This window comes from Takifugu flavidus, chromosome 20 (genome assembly GCF_003711565.1).
Source record: "Takifugu flavidus isolate HTHZ2018 chromosome 20, ASM371156v2, whole genome shotgun sequence".
NCBI classification, from domain to species: domain Eukaryota; kingdom Metazoa; phylum Chordata; class Actinopteri; order Tetraodontiformes; family Tetraodontidae; genus Takifugu; species Takifugu flavidus.
In genome coordinates, this window is record NC_079539.1 from 8,792,416 (window position 1) to 8,809,031 (window position 16,616).

The 16,616-nt window shown below is 43.3% G+C and overlaps 2 long non-coding RNA genes across 2 annotated transcripts; both read right to left on the reverse strand.

The window, feature by feature from the left end:
• Positions 1–498: 498 nt before the first annotated feature.
• On the reverse strand, positions 499–4,848 carry LOC130517378 (uncharacterized). The gene is made up of 3 exons (XR_008947710.1): positions 3,745–4,848; positions 3,468–3,510; positions 499–2,133 (listed from the first exon to the last, which is right to left on the reverse strand). It is a non-coding gene; the product is annotated as an uncharacterized LOC130517378 (long non-coding RNA).
• A 3,949-nt stretch (positions 4,849–8,797) lies between these two features.
• Positions 8,798–16,307, reverse strand: LOC130517572 (uncharacterized). The gene is made up of 3 exons (XR_008947746.1): positions 16,243–16,307; positions 15,196–15,249; positions 8,798–8,852 (listed from the first exon to the last, which is right to left on the reverse strand). It is a non-coding gene; the product is annotated as an uncharacterized LOC130517572 (long non-coding RNA).
• Positions 16,308–16,616: the final 309 nt, after the last annotated feature.

Genomic DNA, 16,616 nt, shown 5'->3' on the forward strand with positions numbered 1-16,616 from the left:
CCTGCTCAACTCCAAAGCCTCCATAAGTGTTTCTCGATACCAGGAACATCCCCTTGTGTCCACTAGTCTCCACTGTTACTACTACTCAATTAGAACTGTACATGACTTAATTCATTTAAGATTTAGGCAGCGGCAAAAACCTCGGAATGATTTTAGGGTAAATCTCATTTACTGCCCTTCAACCTTTGTCTAATCCTGAAGGGAGCCATTTTGATCCCATCTGTCTTAATACAAACAGAGCTCGGGTGAACACAAGGGCTTGGTCACTCTGATCAAAGTTAATTGAATGCTACAGTAATAATTTTGCCAACCTTCATCTGCAGAACACACACATACACACACATTGAGGAAATTATCGAACATGTGGATGCATATAGAATGAAAAAAATACAAATATCAGATTCAAACTTCAAGCCTGGTGGGATAAAAATAAACTAATCCCAGTATTTACCGTGTCAATATATTTCTGGGGCTAAACACTCCCAAAATGCCAGAGGATAAAAGCTACACTTCTCTTTTCAGAGGATTTTTATTCAATTTATCAAACATCCTGCTGTAATTGGCTTTGAGATACAAACTCCAAACATGGAGTGAGAGTCAGTGGTCTTCATGGAGCCCACTTGCTAAGTACAACCAGGGGGTGTTTTAAAAAGTCCAAATGCCCATTCTTTCTTTTGTCCCTCGGATAAGTTGGCAGCAAATTAAACCCGGTGCAGCAACATTCTTATATTAACAGTTTTGATGTACTTATTAGACCTGCAGCATATGGGGACCCCGACAAAGACATCTGTGGAAAACTGCCTGCACTCAATGTAATTCAGATGGGTTTAGTGAACTAGCGGCTGAAGAGTTCCAAATGATACAGCAAGGCACTAGCTAACAAAACCACAGTATTTGCTCTAACAAATGCATATTCCACATGATTTCAATAAAACCATGATTCCAGGACATTTGTGTGGAATGCAAATAATTTAGATCTCTGATAAGTTTGAAGCAAGACAAGAAAATTATCAGTGGCAGGTGTGACAGTACTAAACATACTATTTAAAAAAAATGGTTGCCCATGAAGGTGGGGCATACCCCTTGGATAAATGGCCAGCTAACAGCAGGGCCCTATGTGAGCTGTTGGGGTTTCCCCTTGTTCAAAAGTACCTTTTTGTATGTGAAAATATCAGGATGTATTTGGGGGAACAGTGGGAATTGGCAGCTATAATAAAGACAATTTAAGAGCTGGTGAACCACCTCGTGGGGATTGTGCTTTATTACTGCAATCACTGCTGTATCGCAGTGCCCTTCCATCTTGCAGATTGTCGCAGCTGAGGACTGTGAGGAAAATTCCTGCTGGGGAATTAAGTTAGACTCCAACTTAAAACTATTAGAAAAAACAAAACAGGCTGCCGGTTGGACGTAGCAGCTGCTGGCGAAACTGCAGACTGAAGAGCTGATTTACACAAAGTCTGAATCTTTTCATCTCTCAACATTACCTTAAACAAAAAAAAACTCGGTGATAAAATGTTTACTTCGACATCTTTCTTGACTTCTTAGCTGCAACATTAACTACTAAAGTCCTCAAAATGCTTGTTTTCCTTGGTATTCTGTGCCTTTTCTTTTCTCAATTTTTTTGCAGAAGCTCAAATGTCATGGAAAATTTATGTTTTTGGACAGTGGGAGGAGCCAGAACACCTACAGAGAGCCCAGACAAACACAAGAGAATGTATGAACTCCACACAGAAACACCTGACACACTCAAATCCTCAAGGTTTTGTCGAGGAGGCAGGCATGATATCTCTCTGCCACCATACATTTGTTCATTGAAAAAGAAAAAGGAAAATGGGTAAAACTATCAATAGCCAGAGCAGGAACAGGAAGAGATACTAGAAGGTCAACAAATGTGTATTTAAATAGCATGAAAATAGCAATTTCTTTGAAGACGGAGAAAAGTTATTATTATGACGACCCTAAATGTCAATCACTCCATCAACATAATAGCTGACTTTATGACTAGTGTCATTAGAAAATTCAAAAGATGTCAGAGTTTTGGTGTTTCTTTCCGTGTGACATGACGGCCAAACGTCCTCTGTGGAGGTCATTTGCTCTGTTGGTCCCCCTGCTGGTCATCTCTAATGTAGCAACCTCAAAGAAACAAAAGTACTGTCAATTGCATTTTAGAAAAGAGGATATTCTTGTCACAACCAGGGCAGTCTAGGACACTGTACTCATGTTTGCATCCTCTGACCCTCTAAGATTTAATCTCAGCAACTTTCTCTTCCAACTTGCCTAAAGCTTTGAATTAAGTGAACAAGGCTTGAGGCAATGAAAAGGACAGATCAGCCTCGTCGTAGGATTTAGCCTCCCTTCAATCCCCTCCTAGATGTTAGCAGCGGTCCATACAAATGAAGCAACATCCGAACTATCCACAGGAGCGTTTCCATCAAAGTGTAATGTGTTTTAGCAGTCGGGATCTTCTGTCATCAATTCACCATATGGAAACTGAGTATCACATGAAAATAAATAAATACAATTTTCACTTAAATCAAAATTTGTGATACTCCAAGCAGGCCACTCTTTGGCATTCAGATGAAATGACGAAAGATCAACACATTCAGATGTGACAAGAATGCATCGTACATGAATGCATTGGGCTTTGAATAAGGATAAAGATGCTAATTTGTAATGTAATTTGAGATGCTAATGTTCATTTAAACAGAGATAAGTTTTTAAATAAAACAGGATCTCATCATATCCACTCATGTTCATCCTCAAGGTCGCACGGATCAATGAATATTCATAGCTTGTAAATGCGAAAATATTTCATTAAACGTTTGACATTAACAGAAATGAGCACATTATTATTTCTGCAAACCCCTGCTGGCAAGAAAGACTCTCAGAAGCATTTCAAGAGCTACAGGGTAAAACTGCGGGATTCTACCCGACTTCCAAAGCAACTCATTTCGAAAAAAAGAATTCTAAATCATCAAACGTTTAAAATAGCTTAGCTTTCTGTGAGCTAGACCAATGTATGTGGATGCCAAAGAGAACAAAAACTGTTTCAAAAACATGTTCCCTCATCCTTTTATATGCTTTAATCCCCATTTGCTGCTGAGAGAAGGGTCCTGTTCTAAAGAGGTGTTTCCAGATATCTGTGTTCAAGGCAAATGAATGCAAATGATCGAGTCAGAGTTTCAGCGGGAGTTCATGTCAGGCTCCCTGATAAGCCTGAATACAGCCATGCAAATAACCTTGCAGCTACTGTCTAAATTTAAACTGTAAAGATTGTAACCTAAACTATTAAAATTCTGTTTTGAGAAAAGACATTTTTTGAGGGGTGTCTAAACTCGTTGTCCAACGTGTCTACTGTGACATTGGGTGACTGGGCCAGCCTGTCCATGGCTCATCTTTTCAACTCATTTGTCCGTTCAGGTGAATTTGCATCATCATATATATTAACATCAAAGATATTAGCTCACCTGCCACCGCTGTGCAGAATATTATTTCAGTCTGTGCGCTGCTCTGTAATGTAATACAAAGGAGACAAAAGTCAGCGTGACTCCTCAGAGTTGTTTGGTCTTATGAGATGGTATTTGCATGCATGGTTGCATGACATGACTCGGGTTTTTCTTTACTTTTAATCTTGTACAACATTCAAAAGGAAGGCTGTTATGTCGGCTGCATGATCTGGGTATGTATTATGATATTTGACAGGAGAAATAGCTGGTTGCTAAGTGACAACACAAAAGCACTCACCAGGGGGATGGAGGGCTGTCCTGGGTGACACTCAGGCACTTATTATTCAATTGTCTTCCCTTGGCTATAGGTGATCAATTGCGTCCTTCTCTTGAAGCAGATAATGTGAAAGAGTCAAGTAAACAGTGATACACTTTTCAACCACCATAAACTTTATTTACAAATGTTGTTTTCTATTTGATGTCTTCTACAAATTAAATAAATCGATGATGCATAAGAATATGAATGCATGCTTCAGTTTCTTGCTAATCTCTTGTGCAGAGGCGATTTCTCTGAATCAAAAATTAAATGGTCAAATATGTAACGTCATTGACTACAAACGAATTAAAAAATTCATCTTGAATAAGCGTTTTGTCAGAGTCAGCTAGTGAACGACACGCGAATGTAGATGTACTGACGTTCACGTCAATGGTTATATGGATAAATGTCAAGAATCAGGGTAAATGGAGCAGAGGCCAGCCTGGACGCTGGTCAGTCGAAAGGTTGAATCCCTTTTGACTGACAGCTATTCTGAGGTGTACGCCATGACGTGAGCATCGGGAGCTCAGTCCCACCGCAGTTTTTGCTGATGAAGTCGAAGGACAACCATCTCTTAGTATTTGCTTGATGAAACTGCTTGACCAATTCCTTGACCTGATTTGGTTTATAACATAATTTTAAGCATTTCCTTCATTTCATCATTTCACTAATTTGTTCAATCAATCATTCCTATTGGCTAAATTTCCCTGCCTCGCTTCTTTCAAAGACTCCCAGCCACCACTGCCACCACTGCCAGCTACTTTTGTGCTAATATTAGCACTACTTCACCAAGATAAGCAGGAGGCATCCTTTTATGGTTTGATTATGACTTTGTTTATCCCAGAAAAAGAAGGTTTTACAGTTTGATTCATGTATATGGATGTTTAAGAGCACCGTATTTTCATGACTATAAGTTACACTTAAAAGACTTTGATTTTCTCCAAAATGGACGGGGCGCCTTATAATGCAGTGCGCCTTATGTGTGCACCAACTTCCAAAATCTGTAAATGCTTTTCGGCTTTTTGTCTTGCCGGCTTTCGCAAAGGCCATTTTGGATTCATTTCATTGATTTCGGATACAGAAGATAAGGACTTTGATGGATTTGTGGAAAAATAACGTGAGTACATTGCTAAATACATGCTAGCATGCATGTTTTAAGATAGTAGTATGTTTTACCTTGCCCGCGCCCTATAATCCAGTACGCCTTATGCATGTGTTAAATAAAGAAATAGCACCCATAACTGAGACTGCACCTTTTAATACAACGTGCCTTATGGTCGCCAAAAATATGATATGTTAAGAGCATGGAAGCACCAAATTAGCAAAGAAAGAAATTGTTTGATCAATAAGCCTTTGGATTCATGGAGTACAGAGCTTCAAGTTAAGTCATAAAGAACTGCTGTTTGTAATTAGTAACCCTATTGTAACACATTATTTTGAATATTATTTAGTGTTGCATGAGTCCTGAATGAATCCTTTCAATCTCCATTTCACCCTAACCCTAACCCTAATCCTAACCCTAACCCTAACCCTAACCCTAACTCTAACTCTAACATGCGTCGGCCAGTCCCTTGCCCTGGTCCCTCATGAAAGCTATGCTGCCGATGGGCAGTGTAGTGGGGGGCCTTGAGTATATACAACATTCACCTAACTCTAACTGTAACCCGAACCCTAACTGTAACCCGAACCCTAATTCTAACCCTAACCCTAACCCTAACTCTAACTCTAACTCTAACTCTAACTGAACCCTAATTCTAACCCTAACTGTAACCCTAACCCTAACTGTAACCCTAACCCTAACTGTAACCCGAACCCTAATTCTAACCCTAACTCTAACCCTAACTCTAACTCTAACTCTAACTCTAACCCTAACCCTAACTCTAACCTAACCCTAACCCTAACCCTAACTCTAACCCTAACCCTAACTCTAACCCTAACTCTAACCCTAACCCTAACTGTAACCCGAACCCTAATTCTAACCCTAACTGTAACCCTAACCCTAACTGTAACCCGAACCCTAATTCTAACCCTAACTCTAACTCAAACTCTAACCCTAACTCTAACCTAACCCTAACCCTAACTCTAACCCTAACCCTAACCCTAAATCTAACTGTAACCCTAACTGTAACCCTAACCCTAACCCTAACTCTAACTCTAACTCTAACCCTAACCCTAACTCTAACTCTAACCCTAACTGTAACCCTAACCCTAACTGTAACCCGAACCCTAATTCTAACCTAACTCTAACTCTAACTCTAACTCTAACCCTAACCCTAACTCTAACCTAACCCTAACCCTAACTCTAACCCTAACCCTAACTCTAACCCTACTAATGTAACCCTAACCCTAACTGTAACCCGAACCCTAATTCTAACCCTAACTGTAACCCTAACCCTAACTGTAACCCGAACCCTAATTCTAACCCTAACTCTAACTCTAACTCTAACTCTAACTCTAACCTAACCCTAACTCTAACCCTAACCCTAACCCGAACCCTAACTCTAACCCTAATCCTAATCCTAACCCTAACCCTAACTCTAACTCTAACTCTAACCCTAACCCGAACCCTAACTCTAACTCTAACCGTAAACCTACCCTAATCTAACCGTAACCCTAACTGTAACCCTAACCCAAAATCTAACCCTAACCCTAACTGTAACCCTAACCCTAAGTCTAACCCTAACCCTAACCCTAACTCCAAATCTAACCCTAATGCTAACCCTAACTCCACCTTAACCCTAATGCTAACCCTAACTCCAACCCTAACCCTAACCCTAACTCCAACCCTAACCCCATTGCTAACCCTAATGCTAACCCTAACTCCAACCCTAACCCTAATGCTAACCCTAATGCTAACCCTAGTGCTAACCCTAATCCTAACCCTAATACTAACCCTAACCCTAACTCCAACCCTAATGCTAACCCTTCTCCATCCCTAACCCTAACCCTAACCCTAAGTCCAACCTTAATGCTAACGCTAACCCTAATGCTAACCGTAATGCTAACCCTAACCTTAACTCTAACTCCAACCCTAACCCTAATGCTAACCCTAAACTAAACCTAACCCTAACTCCAACCCTAACCCTAACCCTAATGCTAATCCTAACTCTAACCCTAACCCTAACCCTAACTCCAACCCTAACCCTAACCCTAAGTCCAACCTTAACGCTAACGCTAACCCTAATGCTAACCCTAACTACAACCCTAACCCTAGCTCCAACCCTAACCCTAACCCTAAGTCCAACTTTAATGCTAACGCTAACACTAATGCTAACCCTAACTAACTTAACCCTAACTCCAACCCTAACCCTAATGCTAACCCTAACCCTAATGCTGACCCTAACCCCAACTCCAACCTAATCCTAACACTAACCCTAACTCCAACTCTAAACCTAACCCTAACCCTAAACCTAATCCCGACCTGACTCTAACCCTAATGCTAACCCTAACCCTGACCCTAATGCTAGCGCTAACCCTAATGCTAACCCTAACTCCAACCCTAACCCTAACCCTAACTCCAACCCTAATGCTAACCTAAACCTAACTCTAACCTCTAACCCTAACTCTAATGCTAACGCTAACCCTAATGCTAACCTTAACTAACTCTAACTCCAACCCTAAACCTAACCCTAATGCTAACCCTAAAGTTAACCCTAACTCCAACCCTAACCCTAATGCTAACCCCAACTCACCCTAACCCTAACCCTAAACCCTCACCCTAACTCCAACCCTAACCCTAGGTCCAACCTTAATGCTAACCCTAATGCTAACCCTAACCCTAATGCTGACCCTAACCCCAACTCCAACCCTAATCCTAACACTAACCCTAACTCAACTCTAACCCTAACCCTAACCCTGACCCTAATCCCGACCTAATCCCGACCCTGACACTAACCTAACCCTAATGCTAACCCTAATCCTAATGCTAACCTAACCTTAACTCTAACTCCAACCCTAACCCTAACCCTAATGCTAACCCTAACCTTAACTCTAACTCAACCTAACCCTAATGCTAACCCTAACCCTAACTCCAACCTTAATGCTAACGCTAACCCTAACGCTAACCCTAACTCCAACCTAAACCTAACCCTAACGCCAACCCTAACCCTAACCCAAGTCCAACCTAATGCTAACGCTACCCCAAACCCTAACTCCAACCCTAACCCTAACTACAACCCCAACCTAAGTCCAACCTAATGCTAACCCTAACCTAATGCTAACCCTAACCCCAACACTAACCGTAACTCCAACCCTAACCCTAATGCTAACCCTAACTCCAACCCTAACCCTGATGCTAACACTAACCCTAACCCTAAGTCCAACCTTAATGCTAACGCTAATCCTAATGCTAACCGTAATGCTAACCCTAACCTTAACTCTAACTCCAACCCTAACCCTAACTCCAACCCTAACCTAACCCTAACCCTAACTCTAACCCTAACCCTAACTCCAACCCTAACCCTAACCCTAAGTCCAACCTTAACGCTAACGCTAACCCAATGCTAACCCTAAACCTAACCCTAAGTCCAACTTTAATGCTAACGCTAACCCTAATGCTAACCCTAACACTAACCTTAACCCTAACTCCAACCCTAACCCTAAGTCCAACTTTAATGCTAACGCTAACCCTAATGCTAACCCTAAACCTAACCTTAACCCTAACTCCAACCCTAACCCTAACCCTAATGCTGACCCTAATCCCGACCCTGACACTAACCTAATGCTAACCCTAACCCTGACCCTAACCCAAATGCCAATGCTAACCCTAATGCTAACCCTAACCCTAATGCTAAACCTAACCTTAACTTAACTCCAACCCTAACCATAATGCTAACCCTAACCCTAATGCTAACCCTAACCTGACTCTAACTCAACCCTAACCCTAATGCTAACCCTAACCCTAACTCCAACCTTAATGCTAACTCTAACCCTAACCCTAATCCAAACCTAACCCTAACCCTAACCCTAACCCTAGTGCTAACCCTAACCCTAACTCCAACCTAACCCTAACCCTAACCCTAACCCTAACCCTAGTGCTAACCCTAACCCTAAACCTAACCCTAACCCTAACCCTAATGCTAACCCTAAACCTAACCCTAACCTTAACCCTAACTCTAATGCTAACGCTAACCCTAATGCTACCCTAACCTTAACTCTAACTCCAACCCTAACCCTAATGCTAACCCTAACCCTAATGCTAACCCTCACTCCAACCCTAACCCTAACCCTAACCCTAACTCCAACCCTAATGCTAACCCTAACCCTAAGTCCAACCCTAATGCTAACCTAAATCCAACCATAACCCTAATCCAAACCTAACCATAATGCTAACCCTCACTCCAACCCTAACCCTAACCCTAACCCTAACTCCCACCCTAACCCCAATGCTAACCCTAACCCTAACTCCAACCTTAATGCTAACCCTAACCTAACCCTAACTTCAACCCTAACCCCATCACTAACGCTAACCCTAATGCTAACCCTAACTCCAACCGTAAACTACCCCTAACCCTACTCCAACCCTAAACCTAACCCTAAATCCAACCCAACCCTAACCTAACCCTAACCCTAACTCCAACCCTAACCCTAGGTCCAACCTTAATGCTAACGCTAACCCTAATGCTAACCCTAACCCTAATGCTGACCCTACCCCAACTCCAAACCTAATCCTAACACTAACCCTAACTCCAACTCTAACCCTAACCCTAACCCTAACCCTAATGCTAAACCTAACCTTAACTCTAACTCCAACCCTAACCCTAATGCTAACCCTAACCCTAACGCTAACCCTAACGCTAACCTTAACTCCAAAACCTAAACCTAACCCTAACGCCAACCCTAACCCTAACCCTAAGTCCAACCTTAATGCTAACGCTAACCCTAATGCTAACCCTAACCCTAACTCCAACCCTAACCCTAACTACAACCCCAACCTAAGTCCAACCTTAATGCTAACGCTAACCCTAATGCTAACCCTAACCCCAACACTAACCCTAACTCCAACCCTAACCCTAATGCTAACCCTAACTCCAACCCTAACCCTAACCCTAATGCTAACCCTAACCCTAACCCTAAATCCAACCTTAATGCTAACGCTAATCCTAATACTAACCGCAATGCTAACCCTAACCTTAACTCTAACTCCAACCCTAACCCTAACCCTAACCCTAACCCTAACTCCAACCCTAACCCTAATGCTAACCCTGACTCCAACCCTAACCCTAAACCTAACCCTAACTCCAACCCTAACCCTAACCTTAACCCTAACTCCAACCCTAATGCTAACCCTAACTCTAACCTAACCCTAATGCTAACGCTAACCCTAATGCTAACCCTAACCCTAGTGCTAACCCTAACTCCAACCCTAACCCTACTCCATCCCTAATCCTAACCCTAACCCTAATGCTAACCCTAACTCAAACCCTAATCCTAACCCTAACCCTAATGCTAACCCTAACTCCAACCCTAACCCTACTCCATCCCTAATGCTAACCCTAACCCTAATGCTAACGCTAACCCTAATGCTAACCCTAACCCTAATGCTAAACCTAACCTTAACTCTAACTCCAACCCTAACTCTAATGCTAACCCTAATGCTAACCCTAACCTTAACTCTAACTCCAACCTAACCCTAATGCTAACCCTAACCCTAATGCTAACCCTAACCTTGACTCTAACCCCAACCCTAACCCTAAGCTAACCCTAACCCTAACCCTAACCCTAACCCTAACACTACCCTAACTCCAACTCTAACCCTAACCCTAACCCTAACCCTAATGCTAAACCTAACCTTAACTCTAACTCCAACCCTAACCCTAATGCTAACCCTAACCCTAACGCCAACCCTAACCCTAACCCTAAGTCCAACCTTAATGCTAACGCTAACCCTAATGCTAACCCTATCTCCAACCCTAACCCTAACTAAAACCCCAACCCTAAGTCCAACCTTAATGCTAACGCTAACCCTAATGCTAACCCTAACCCCAACACTAACCCTAACTCCAACCCTAACCCTAATGCTAACCCTAACTCCAACCCTAACCTAATGCTAACCTAACCCTAACCCTAAATCCAACCTTAATGCTAACGCTAATCCTAATGCTAACCGCAATGCTAACCCTAACCCTAACTTAACTCTAACTCCAAACCTAACCCTAACCCTAACCCTAACCTAACTCCAACCCTTAACCCTAATGCTGACCCTAACCCTAACCTTAACCCTAACTCCAGCCCTAACCCTAACCCTAACGCTAACCCTAAGTCCAACCCTAACCCTAATGCTAGCCCTAACCCTAACTCCAACCCTAACCCTAATGCTGACCGTAACCCTAACCTTAACCCTAACTCCAGCCCTAACCCTAATGCTAACGCCAACCCTAATGCTAACCCTAACCCTAAGTCCAACCCTAATGCTAAACCCTAAATCCAACCCTAATGCTAACGCTAAACCTAATGCTAATCCTAACTCCAATCCTAACCCTAACCTAACCCTAATTTCAACCCTAACCCTAATGCTAACCCTAACCCTAATGCTAACCTAACCTTAACTCTAACTCCAACCCTAACCCTAATGCTAACCCTAACCCTAATGCTAAACCTAACCTTAACTCTAACTCCGACCCTAACCCTAATGCTAACCGCAATGCTAACCCTAACCTTAACTCTAACTCCAACCCTAACCCTAACCCTAACCCTAACCCTAACCCTAACCCTAATGCTAACCGCAATGCTAACCCTAACCTTAACTCTAACTCCAACCCTAACCCTAACCCTAACCCTAACCCTAACCCTAACCCAACCCTATTTCCAACCCTAACCCTAATGCTAACCCTCACTCCAACCCTAACCCTAACCCTAACTCCAACCCTAACCCTAACCTTAACCCTAACTCCAACCCCTAATGCTAACCCTAACTCCAACCCTAACCCTAATGCTAACGCTAACCCTAATGCTAACCCTAACCCTAGTGCTAACCCTAACTCCAACCCTAACCCTACTCCATCCCTAATCCAACCCTAACCCTAATGCTAACCCTAACTCAAACCCTAATCCTAACCCTAACCCTAATGCTAACCCTAACTCCAACCCTAACCCTACTCCATCCCTAATGCTAACCCTAACCCTAATGCTAACCCTCACTCCAACCCTAACCCTAACCCTAACCCTAACTCCAACCCTAACCCTAACCTTAACCCTAACTCCAACCCTAATGCTAACCTAACTCCAACCCAACCCTAATGCTAACGCTAACCCTAATGCTAACCTAACCCTAGTGCTAACCCTAACTCCAACCCTAACCCTACTCCATCCCTAATGCTAACCCTAACCCTAATGCTAACGCTAACCCTAATGCTAACCCTAACCCTAATGCTAAACCTAACCTTAACTCTAACTCCAACCCTAACCCTAATGCTAACCCTAATGCTAACCCTAACCTTAACTCTAACTCCAAACCTAACCCTAATGCTAACCCTAACCCTAATGCTAACCCTAACCTTGACTCTAACTCCAACCCTAACCCTAATGCTAACCCTAACTCCAACCCTAACCCTACTCCATCCCTAATGCTAACCCTAACCCCAATGCTAATGCTAACCCTAATGCTAACTCTAACCCTAATGCTAAACCTAACCTTAACTCTAACTCCAACCCTAACCCTAATGCTAACCCTAATGCTAACCCTAACCTTAACTCTAACTCCAAACCTAACCCTAATGCTAACCTAACCCTAACTCCAACCCTAACCCTAACCCTAACCCTAACGCTAACCCTAAGTCCAACCCTAACCCTAATGCTAGCCCTAACCCTAACTCCAACCCTAACCCTAATGCTAACCCTAACCCTAACCTTAACCCTAACTCCAGCCCTAACCCTAATGCTAACGCTAACCCTAACTCCAACCCTAACCCTAACCTTAACCCTAACCCAACCCTAATGCTAACCCTAACTCCAACCCTAACCCTAATGCTAACCCTAATGCTAACCCTAACCTTAACTCTAACTTCAAACCTAACCCTAATGCTAACCATAACCCTAATGCTAACCCTAACCTTGACTCTAACTCCAACCCTAACCCCAATGCTAACCCTAACCCTAACTCCAACCTTAATGCTAACGCTAACCCTAACTCCAAACCTAACCCTAACCCTAACCCTAACCCTAGTGCTAACCCTAACCCTAAACCTAACCCTAACCCTAACCCTAATGCTAACCCTAAACCTAACCCTAACCTTAACCCTAACTCTAATGCTAACGCTAACCCTAATGCTAACCCTAACCTAACTCTAAACAACCCTAACCCTAATGCTAACCCTAACCCTAACTCCAACCCTAACCCTAATGCTAACCCTAACCCTAATGCTAACCCTCACTCCAACCCTAACCCTAACCCTAACCCTAACTCCAACCCTAATGCTAACCCTAACCCTAACTCCAACCCTAATGCTAACCCTAACTCCAACCCTAACCCTAATGCTAACCCTAACCCTAATGCTAACCCTAACCCTAATGCTAACCCTCACTCCAACCCTAACCCTAACCTTAACCCTAATGCTAACCCTAAGTCCAACCCTAACCCTAACCTAACCCTAACTTCAACCCTAACCCCATCGCTAACGCTAACCCTAATGCTAACCGTAACCCTAACCTTAACCCTAACTCCAGCCCTAACCCTAATGCTAACGCTAACCTAACGCTAACCCTAACTCCAACCCTAACCCTAACCCTAACTCCAACCCTAACCCTAGGTCCAACCTTAATGCTAACGCTAACCCTAATGCTAACCCTAACCCTAATGCTGACCCTAACCCCAACTCCAAACCTAATCCTAACACTAACCCTAACTCCAACTCTAACCCACCCTAACGCTAACCTAACTCCAAACCTAACCCTAACCCTAACCCTAACCCTAACCCTAACCCTAACCCTAACCCTAAGTCCAACCTTAATGCTAACGCTGACCCTAATGCTAACCCTAACCCCAACAAACCCTAACTCCAACCCTAACCCTAATGCTAACCCTAACTCCAACCCTAACCCTAATGCTAACCCTAACCCTAACCCTAAATCCAACCTTAATGCTAACGCTAATCCTAATGCTAACCGCAATGCTAACCCTAACCCTAACCTTAACTCTAACTCCAAACCTAACCCTAACCCTAACCCTAACCCTAACTCCAACCCTAACCCTAATGCTGACCCTAACCCTAACCTTAACCCTAACTCCAGCCCTAACCCTAACCCTAACGCTAACCCTAAGTCCAACCCTAACCCTAATGCTAGCCCTAACCCTAACTCCAACCCTAACCCTAATGCTGACCGTAACCCTAACCTTAAACCTAACTCCAGCCCTAACCCTAATGCTAACGCCAACCCTAATGCTAACCCTAACCCTAAGTCCAACCCTAATGCTAACCCTAAATCCAACCCTAATGCTAACGCTAAACCTAATGCTAATCCTAACTCCAATCCTAACCCTAACCTAACCCTAATTTCAACCCTAACCCTAATGCTAACCCTAACCCTAATGCTAACCCTAACCTAACTCTAACTCCAACCCTAACCCTAATGCTAACCCTAACCCTAATGCTAAACCTAACCTTAACTCTAACTCCGACCCTAACCTAATGCTAACCGCAATGCTAACCCTAACCTTAACTCTAACTCCACCCTAACCCTAACACTAAACCCTAACCCTAACCCTAATGCTAACCGCAATGCTAACCCTAACCTTAACTCTAACTCCAACCCTAACCCTAACCCTAACCCTAACCCTAACCCTAACCCTATTTCCAACCCTAACCCTAATGCTAACCCTCACTCCAACCCTAACCCTAATGCTAGCCCTAACCCTAACTCCAACCCTAACCCTAATGCTGACCGTAACCCTAACCTTAACCCTAACTCCAGCCCTAACCCTAATGCTAACGCCAACCCTAATGCTAACCCTAACCCTAAGTCCAACCCTAATGCTAACCCTAAATCCAACCCTAATGCTAACGCTAAACCTAATGCTAATCCTAACTCCAATCCTAACCCTAACCTAACCCTAACTTCAACCCTAACCCTAATGCTAACCCTAACCCTAATGCTAACCCTAACCTTAACTCTAACTCCAACCCTAACCCTAATGCTAACCCTAACCCTAATGCTAAACCTAACCTTAACTCTAACTCCGACCCTAACCCTAATGCTAACCGCAATGCTAACCCTAACCTTAACTCTAACTCCAACCCTAACCCTAACACTAACCCTAACCCTAACCCTAATGCTAACCGCAATGCTAACCTAACCTTAACTCTAACTCCAACCCAACCCTAACCCTAACCCTAACCCTAACCTAACCCTATTTCCAACCCTAACCCTAATGCTAACCCTCACTCCAACCCTAACCCTAACCCTAACCCTAACTCCAACCCTAACCCTAACCTTAACCTAACTCCAACCCTAATGCTAACCCTAACTCCAACCCTAACCCTAATGCTAACGCTAACCCTAATGCTAACCCTAAAACCCTAGTGCTAACCCTAACTCCAACCCTAACCCTAATCCATCCCTAATCCTAACCCAACCCTAATGCTAACCCTAACTCAAACCCTAATCCTAACCCTAACCCTAATGCTAACCCTAACTCCAACCCTAACCCTACTCCATCCCTAATGCTAACCCTAACCCTAATGCTAACCCTCACTCCAACCCTAACCCTAACCCTAACCCTAACTCCAACCCTAACCCTAACCTTAACCCTAACTCCAACCCTAATGCTAACCCTAACTCCAACCCTAACCCTAATGCTAACGCTAACCCTAATGCTAACCCTAACCCTAGTGCTAACCCTAACTCCAACCCTAACCCTACTCCATCCCTAATGCTAACCCTAACCCTAATGCTAACGCTAACCCTAATGCTAACCCTAACCCTAATGCTAAACCTAACCTTAACTCTAACTCCAACCCTAACTCTAATGCTAACCCTAATGCTAACCCTAACCTTAACTCTAATCCAAACCTAACCCTAATGCTAACCCTAACCCTAATGCTAACCCTAACCTTGACTCTAACTCCAACCCTAACCCTAATGCTAACCCTAACTCCAACCCTAACCCTACTCCATCCCTAATGCTAACCCTAACCCTATGCTAATGCTAACCCTAATGCTAACCCTAACCCTAATGCTAAACCTAACCTTAACTCTAACTCCCAACCCTAACCCTAATGCTAACCCTAAATGCTAACCCAACCTAACTCAACTCAAACCTAACCCTAATGCTAACCCTAACCCTAACTCCAACCCTAACCCTAACCCTAACCCTAACGCTAACCCTAAGTCCAACCCTAACCCTAATGCTAGCCTAACCCTAACTCCAACCCTAACCCTAATGCTAACCCTAACCCTAACCTTAACCCTAACTCCAGCCCTAACCCTAATGCTAACGCTAACCCTAACTCCAACCCTAACCCTAACCTTAACCCTAACTCCAACCTAATGCTAACCCTAACTCCAACCCTAACCCTAATGCTAACACTAACCCTAATGCTAACCCTAACCATAGTGCTAACCCTAACTCCAACCCTAACCCTAACTCCAACCCTAACCCTAGCTCCAACCCTAATGCTAACGCTAACCCTAATGCTAACCCTAATCCCTAATGCTGACCCTAACCCCAACTCCAAACCTAATCCTAACACTACCCTAACTCCAACTCTAACCCTAACCCTAACCCTAACCCTAACCCTAACCCTAATGCTAAACCTAACCTTAACTCTAACTCCAACCCTAACCCTAATGCTAACCCTAACCCTAACCCTAAGTCCAACCTTAATGCTAACGCTAACCCTAATGCTAACCCTAACCCT